Source organism: Nannospalax galili, unplaced genomic scaffold, assembly GCF_000622305.1.
Source record: "Nannospalax galili isolate Female #2095 unplaced genomic scaffold, S.galili_v1.0 scaffold854, whole genome shotgun sequence".
NCBI lineage: Eukaryota > Metazoa > Chordata > Mammalia > Rodentia > Spalacidae > Nannospalax > Nannospalax galili.
The window spans coordinates 1,660,827-1,668,058 of record NW_008334957.1 but is presented as its reverse complement, the minus strand read 5'-3'; the positions used below and the strand labels follow the sequence as shown (position 1 = coordinate 1,668,058).

Here is a 7,232-nt window from a genome sequence, read left to right as displayed (position 1 = left end):
CATTTTTACAGGGAGACTTAAACATTTTGACAGTGCTTTATCTTTAATAGATCAGTTTTTCTCATTTTCATTACGATAGATATGTGTGTTCTAGGGCTGTCATTGCATATTGGAAAAACTTGACTTTCTGTTGGCTTTAGATTTAGAAAGTTTCAGAAGCACTTCTGTTTAATTCAAGCTTGTCATAAACAGCTGTGGCAAGGATCAGTAATTACAAAGCCTATCTAAACCACCAGAGGTTACAGTGGGCTTTTACAGTGCATGTCAAATACAGCTTAAGCTGAGGTGAACAAGGAGAGACTACCAGACACCACAGGCTAGGAATTTGTGAGGCATTCTCCTTCATTTGAGATGTTCAACTATAGATACATTAAAAATATTTTGTACTATTTAAAAATTATCTAAAATATAACTTGAAAGCCACACACTTAGGATTCACTTTCTCGGCTGTGTGTGTAATATAATGAATTGATTGTGTTTAAAATGTAAAACTTGATACATTGACATCTTAGTATATATCTTATATAACACTAATCAAATTAATGATTTTATTCATTGCCCTCAAAGTTTCCCCACCCTCTGGACATTTGTATCCGATCCCTCATCTACTTGCTGGCACTGTTATTTTGCATTTTAATAAACAAAATCACGGGGTGACAAAAATCAAAGCCACAAGGGGACAATATACCTTACTCTAAAAAGAAGGGATACTATCAACAGAATGCTTTTCTTCCACAAGTAAAAATGGAACTGTATCATTTTCAACAAAAATAAGTGAAACAGGAGATCATTATGTTAAGTGAAATTAGCCAGGTACAAAAAGAAAAGTGCCACATGATCTCACTCATATGTAAGTATCAAGGAGTGGAGAGAAGAATACTGACTAGAAAAGGCCAGGGAAACACTGTGGAGGAATGTGGAGAGAGATTGATCAATGGGTGCTACCTTACAGATAAAACAGGAAGTTCTGGTGTGCTATTACATAGAAGGAAGACTAGAAAATAATGATGTACTAAACACCTTTCAAAAATCTAGGAGAGATAAGTAACACTAAGCATGTTTGCAGAAGCCAGAGGGAAATACATTGTTTTATAAACTTAGTTAAAATAGATGTAATGTGTGTGTGTGTGTGTGTGTGTGTGCAATTTAAATGAATTATAACAGTACACAGGGTGATGATGCTCCCCCTAAGAACCACAGGCTATCTAACCAAAACCCCAGCAGCAGGCATGGGAAACCTGTCTTTGGTTGTTGGCCAGGGAAGTCCAAGAGACTCCCAGACAATATAGGCTATCACCAATGCCCTTGGTTGCTTTCCAGAACTTGAAGGCAATTATTGTTGAAGACACCATATACTTCAGACCCAGGTCTTAGAGGAATAGACCTGGAACTAACCTGGAAGCCTTCTCCTTGAGGACTAGCTCTCACAGTATCATAAAATGCTATGCTAGCTGCCAAGGTTAAAAAAAAATCAACAATTCTACCCAGCTGTGAAGTCTGTGAACCACACACTGATCAGCCTAACAAGGTATCCCTAGTGATGTAATAGTGCGACTTTTACCTTGGGGTAACCAATAGCTATCTAGTTGGACTTAAGATCCCTCAATAGGAGGGAATTCAGGCCTAGTACTGTAAATCTAGTCAAATACCCTCGTCTGCAGAGGTCATAGGCCCCCGAGGAGAACCTTTTGCCACCAGTTTTCTAAACCATGTAACTTCTTATTATGAATATTTCTCCTTATATTCACAGATAAATGTAACTCTCACCCCTCATCAAAGAAGCTTCTTTTTACAACAGATGGAAGTTATTACAGAGATCTACAAGTGGTCAAAATACAGAGAATACGTGACTGTGGGGTGCCCATCCAGTCGATACATCTATTATACAACCATTATACCTAAGGCTCAGGGAATATCTCAAGAGAGGGGTTAGAAAGATTGTAAGAGCCAGAAAACCAAGATGCTTGCTGCTAGACAGTGTCTTCTAGACCTGACAGGGAAGCTGCATCCATGAAATTCAACAATACGGTTGCTCAAACAAGACCGGAACAAAGACAACACTAGTCAACATGCCAATGTGGGTGGGTTCAATGTCACAAGATTCCACCTCTTTATGAAGAACTACAGGAAATCAGTGGCTACTGGGGAGATTCAGTTTTCTCCAGGGACAAGTTCCCTGATAGATTATCCAGGTTATCCAATCTCAAGTGGTCAGTCCTAAAGATGTATACATATGAGCACTACTAAATGGATTCCATAGGTTTTATGTATACACACACACACACACACACACACATATCAATAATAATTAACGAAGAGGTCATGAACGTGAGAAAGAGTGGCATGGGAGTAGTTGGAATGTGGAGAGAAAGAGGGTGGAAATGATTTAAAAACAGTACTCATATGAAATTCTCAGCGACTTTGAAATTAATTTAAAAAATTTTAGAAGTATTTTAAAAGAAGCAATAAGTAAAGATAAATACAATCTCTATTTTGTAAAAAACCTTTTCTCTATAAAGACATGATGAATATGTAAAATGATAAATATATTTGATCTGCCTTAAACAGTATTTATTACACATGCATAGAAACATCACACTGTATCCCATTAGTAGTATAATTGTTTTAGGTTTTTATTTATCAGTAATTACACACTTGCTTTGTTCCAGATCTTAGAGGAAAAACTTTTGGCTTTTCACTATTAACCATGACATTAAATTTTTTTTTTTTTTTTTGCCGGGCATGCTGGCGCACGCCTGTAATCCCAGCACTTGAGAGGCAGAGGCAGGTGGATCTCTGTGAGTTCAATGACAGCCTGGTCTACATAGTGAGTTCCAGGACAGCTGGGGCTACAGGGAGACCCTGTCTCAAAAAGACCAAAAATTATTGCTTTGAGATGACCTCTTTAGTCATTTTTGAGAATATTCATCATGAAAAGATGTTGAATTTGTCAAATGATTTTTCTGTGTCTATTGAGATGGCTCTTATCTTTCATCCCATTGAAGCAAGTGCTTTTACCCATGGAGCCATCTCCCCAACCCTTATTTGCTATTTTTCTGTTAGTTTTTTATTTCTTCTTCATTCATTTTTGATAACAGCATGTGTCTATAAATTGATCGATGTCCTCTATGTTGTCCCTTTGTTGCTGTAAAAAATTCATAAAATTCCCTTGTTATTTTCTCAGTTTCTGTGACATCACTTGTAATGTTTCTCCTTCCATTCTTGCTGTTAGTTATTTCTTAGTTGAGTTAAGAGATTACCAATTTTGTATTAAAAAAAAAAACCACTCTAATTTTGTTGATTTCCTGTTGTTTTTCTATTAATTTTCCTGAAATCTTTATTTTCTCCTACATTTCTGCTAGTGTTGGGATGAAGAAAATTTGTTTGCCCTTTAGCTTTTTGAGATGTAATGTTAGATTGTTTTCCAAAGACATTTATTTACTTATTTATTATTTATCTATTTATTTTCTCTGTGTGTGATATGTGGTGAGTGCAGGTGTGCGTGTGAAGGCCAAAGGACAACTTTTAGGAGTTGGTTTACTTCTTCAAACATGGGTTCCAGGGGCTGAACTAACATGTTCGTGTTTGTGTGGCAAGCTTTTCTACCCGCAGAGCCATCTGTCTGGCCTCGTCTCTCTTCTAGTCTATGCATTTACCTGTAGGAACCTCCCTCTTTTTGCTGCATCCCTTACGTTTCAGTGTGCTGGGACTTCATTCATTCATCTTGAGAAACTTTCTAGTTTCTCTTTTGATTTCTTCTTCAACTGATGTCAAAGTTGTTTGGCTTTTTAAGCTTTCTTGTTCTTTTTAATTATAGATTTCTAGTCGTATTTCTTGAATGCATATTTTGTTTCCTGTTCCCTTTGGTCCATGTTTGTATCCATAAACACCTATTATATCTTTGCTCAAATTGCATGTTTTCTGAATTTGTTCTTTGTGCTTTAAACGGATTATTTATTTATTTATATTTGTATTTTTTTATGTGTATGAGTGTATTACCTACAGGTATACAAGTGTACCCGTGTCATGCAATGATGGTGGAGGACAGAAGAGGTTGTCAGATCCCCTGGAACTGGAGTTATGGATGACTGTTAGTTGTCGGTGGGTGCTGGGATTCAATCCGCATCATCTGTAAGAACAATCAGTTCTCTTAACTACTGAGCAATCTCTCCAGCCCCAACTTTGATGTTTTTAATTTCACTGTGTTCCACTTTATAATACTGTCATTATGTTTGGACCTAATCACTTTTCATCTCCCGTTTGTGTCATTTAAAGCAATTTTTATCTTGGTAATTACTTTTTTCTTTCTGTTCATTGTTCATATCCCTAACATCTTAAATTTATCTAATGATTCCTTGACTGAAGCCTCTTAGTTCAGAGAGACATTATTTGATTTAACTCACTGAAAAGTGATAATTCGGCTCTTTATGTACAATAATCAACAAGAAGATTGAACCAGTAATAATAAAAAAGAATCTTCCATCAAAGAAAAGCCAGGACCAATGATCTTCCGCCAAATACTTAAATTACTACCCATTCTTCTTAAACTCTCCTTGAACACAGAGATCTTTTGTTATTTTTAGTTACTTACTTTCTTATAGTATACATGTGCTGTTTCTTTTCCTTTTCTTTCTTTTTTTAAAAAAATATTTTATGCTCTTTCCGTCGCCATCTTCGTTCCGTGTTCTCCTGCTACATAGAGCAGGAGTTGCCGCAGCCTCGGGTCTGGAACAGAATCTGACGGTGATGAATCAGCACCGGAGCCGAGGAACAAGACTCCACACAAGCCACCACACAAGCCCAGCTGGCCACAGCCGAAGTCGATGAAGAACCAGTCAGCAAAGCAAGAGTCTCGGAGGGAAAAGAAGGCGAGAAAGGCGATGTCCAAACTGGGTCTTCGATAGTCGCAGGGGTCACTAGAGCCACTATGGAAATCTAAGAATATCCTCTTTGTCATCACAAAACCAGATGTCTAGGAGAGCCTAGCTTCAGCTATTAACATAGTTTTGGGGGAAGCCAAGATTGAAGATTAATCTCAGCAAGAATAGTTAGCAGCTGCGGAGAAATTCAAAGTTCAAGGCGAAGCTGTTTCAAGCATTCAAGAAAACACAGACTCCAGCTGTACAAGAGGAGACTGAAGAGGAAGAGGTTGATGTAACAGGTGTGGAAGTTAAGGACATAGAATTGCTTATGTCCCAAGCAAATGTGTTGAGAGCAAAGGCAGTGAGAGCCCTGGAAAAACAGCAGTAATGATCTTTTTTTTTTAATTTAATTTTTAATTTTTTATGCGTATGTGTGTATCGCCTGCATGTAGGTAAGCACACCTGTGTCGTGCAATGCCGTTGGAAGTCAGAAGAGGCTGTCGGATCCCCTGGGACTGCAGTTACTGCAGTTATTAACAGCCATGTGGATGCTGGGATTCGAACTCGGGTCTTCTGGAAGAACAACCAGTGTTCTTAACCCCTGAGCCATCTCTTGTTTTCAGATAGGTACATTGGTAGAATTACCAGTGTAACTATCTGAAAACAAGGATCCTTTCGGTGTTTCAAAAACTGGATCTAGAGCTTGGCTTGAAATTTGTACTGTTTCTGTCATAAATAAAGGTATGGCTTCTTGGATGAAAACAATGTTTTATTAATTATTTTTATTTTATGTGTATGAGTGTATTGTCTGCATGTGTGTAAGTGCACCATGTCGTGTAATGCCTGTGGAGGTGAGAGGAGGGCATCAGATCCCTTGGAACTAGAGTTGCAGATGGTTGTTTGCTGCCATGTGCGTGCTGGGACTTGAACCCAGGTCCTTTGCAAGAACAGCCAGTGCTCTTAACTGCTGAGCCATCTCTCCAGCCCCCTTTCTTTCTTTTTTGAGTCATTGCTAGGCTTTAAATTGAGGCCGCTTTTTCTGTTCCTAGTGCTGTAGGACAGTGTAAGTGGGAAGAGGTCTAGGCAGGAGCAGGAAGCAACTCTTCTGCAGCGACTGGTCATAGGTCCAAAGTCACATCCTTGTTCTAGGCAACTTTGTGCTTGGCCAACAGAAATGTGGGGCAGCTCACTGACTTTTAATAGGATAATCTGGCGTTGACTTCTTGACTCAATTGGGGCTCCTTGCTGCTCCCTGGTTGTCCTGCTTCCTGCCTTCCTGACTATATAGTTTTCTGAAAAGTTGAGACTGAATGAATTCTCCAACTCAAGCTCTGTTTCTCTCCCCAGATGGCTTCAGTAGCTTGTGTACTCTAGGCTTCCAGATGTTGTTATTGAAGCAATGGGTTATTGGCTTGCTACATCAATTTTGCTATAAATTTTGGTTGGATTTTATTTCTTTAGTTTTCTATAGACCTTTTTTTTTTCAACTCTATCCAGAGTTTTGTCCAAATTAATCTGTATTTGAACATATTCTTCACAGACTTTAAAAAATGTGAATTAGTAGTTGTTTCTTATTTTGTCAGAGACAGAGTTTTCTTTTTTGTGTGCTTTTTATTCTTTTTACTATAAGTGCTTTTAGAAAAGTTTATAAAATAAAACAGCACCAAGTAAACATTTATTGTCATATCTTCATTTACTCCAAAATAGCCATATCATCACCTATTCCTTCTTCATGTCAGAGCCAGTTGTTGGCTGATGGGGGTTCAAAGAGGTCGGGGAGGGATTTTCTGTAAAGAACTTTTAAGCGTCTCAGTTTTACTTTCTTAACCTGAACCCCGTTTATGCCCTGCAGACAATCCCAGGTATGTCTTGTAAACATTCTGCCTTATCAAATAAAATTTTTGAACTGCTAGATTCCAAACCCAGAGAAATAAATAAAACTACAAATTCTTGGAACAGATAAATTCACAAAGTTGTAACTGACTTGCCAGTTTTCAAGACCTCTCTTTAGCCCAGGTAAACTGCCACTCTCCTTTAACTACTTAGCACAGGCCGCCTCTGGCTCTCATTAGAGTCCTGGTTTCTGGTAGGATCCTGGTCCATGTTTATATCCTCTGATCCCCTACATAACTACTGAGGTTATACAAGCATATATTTTTTAGACGTGATAGAAGAAGCAGTTTTGAAGAGGTTAAGTGCCATGTTAAAATTCAGAAGCTAAAGCCAAGACGTTAGCCCAACAACTCAGACTCTAGGTGCTTTTATTTTATTTTAAAATGTATCATCTCCTATAACTGTCCTAGGAGGATTATGATATTTCTTCAGAAACTAAATCAGAGACTCTAAGTCCTTTGCCTCAGGTCATAGATG

The 7,232-nt window shown here is 38.1% G+C and overlaps 1 pseudogene; it reads left to right on the top strand.

Annotated features, from left to right (window-relative positions):
• Positions 1-2,322: 2,322 nt before the first annotated feature.
• On the top strand, positions 2,323-5,250 carry LOC103731340 (annotated as a pseudogene).
• The last annotated feature ends 1,982 nt before the right edge of the window (positions 5,251-7,232 follow it).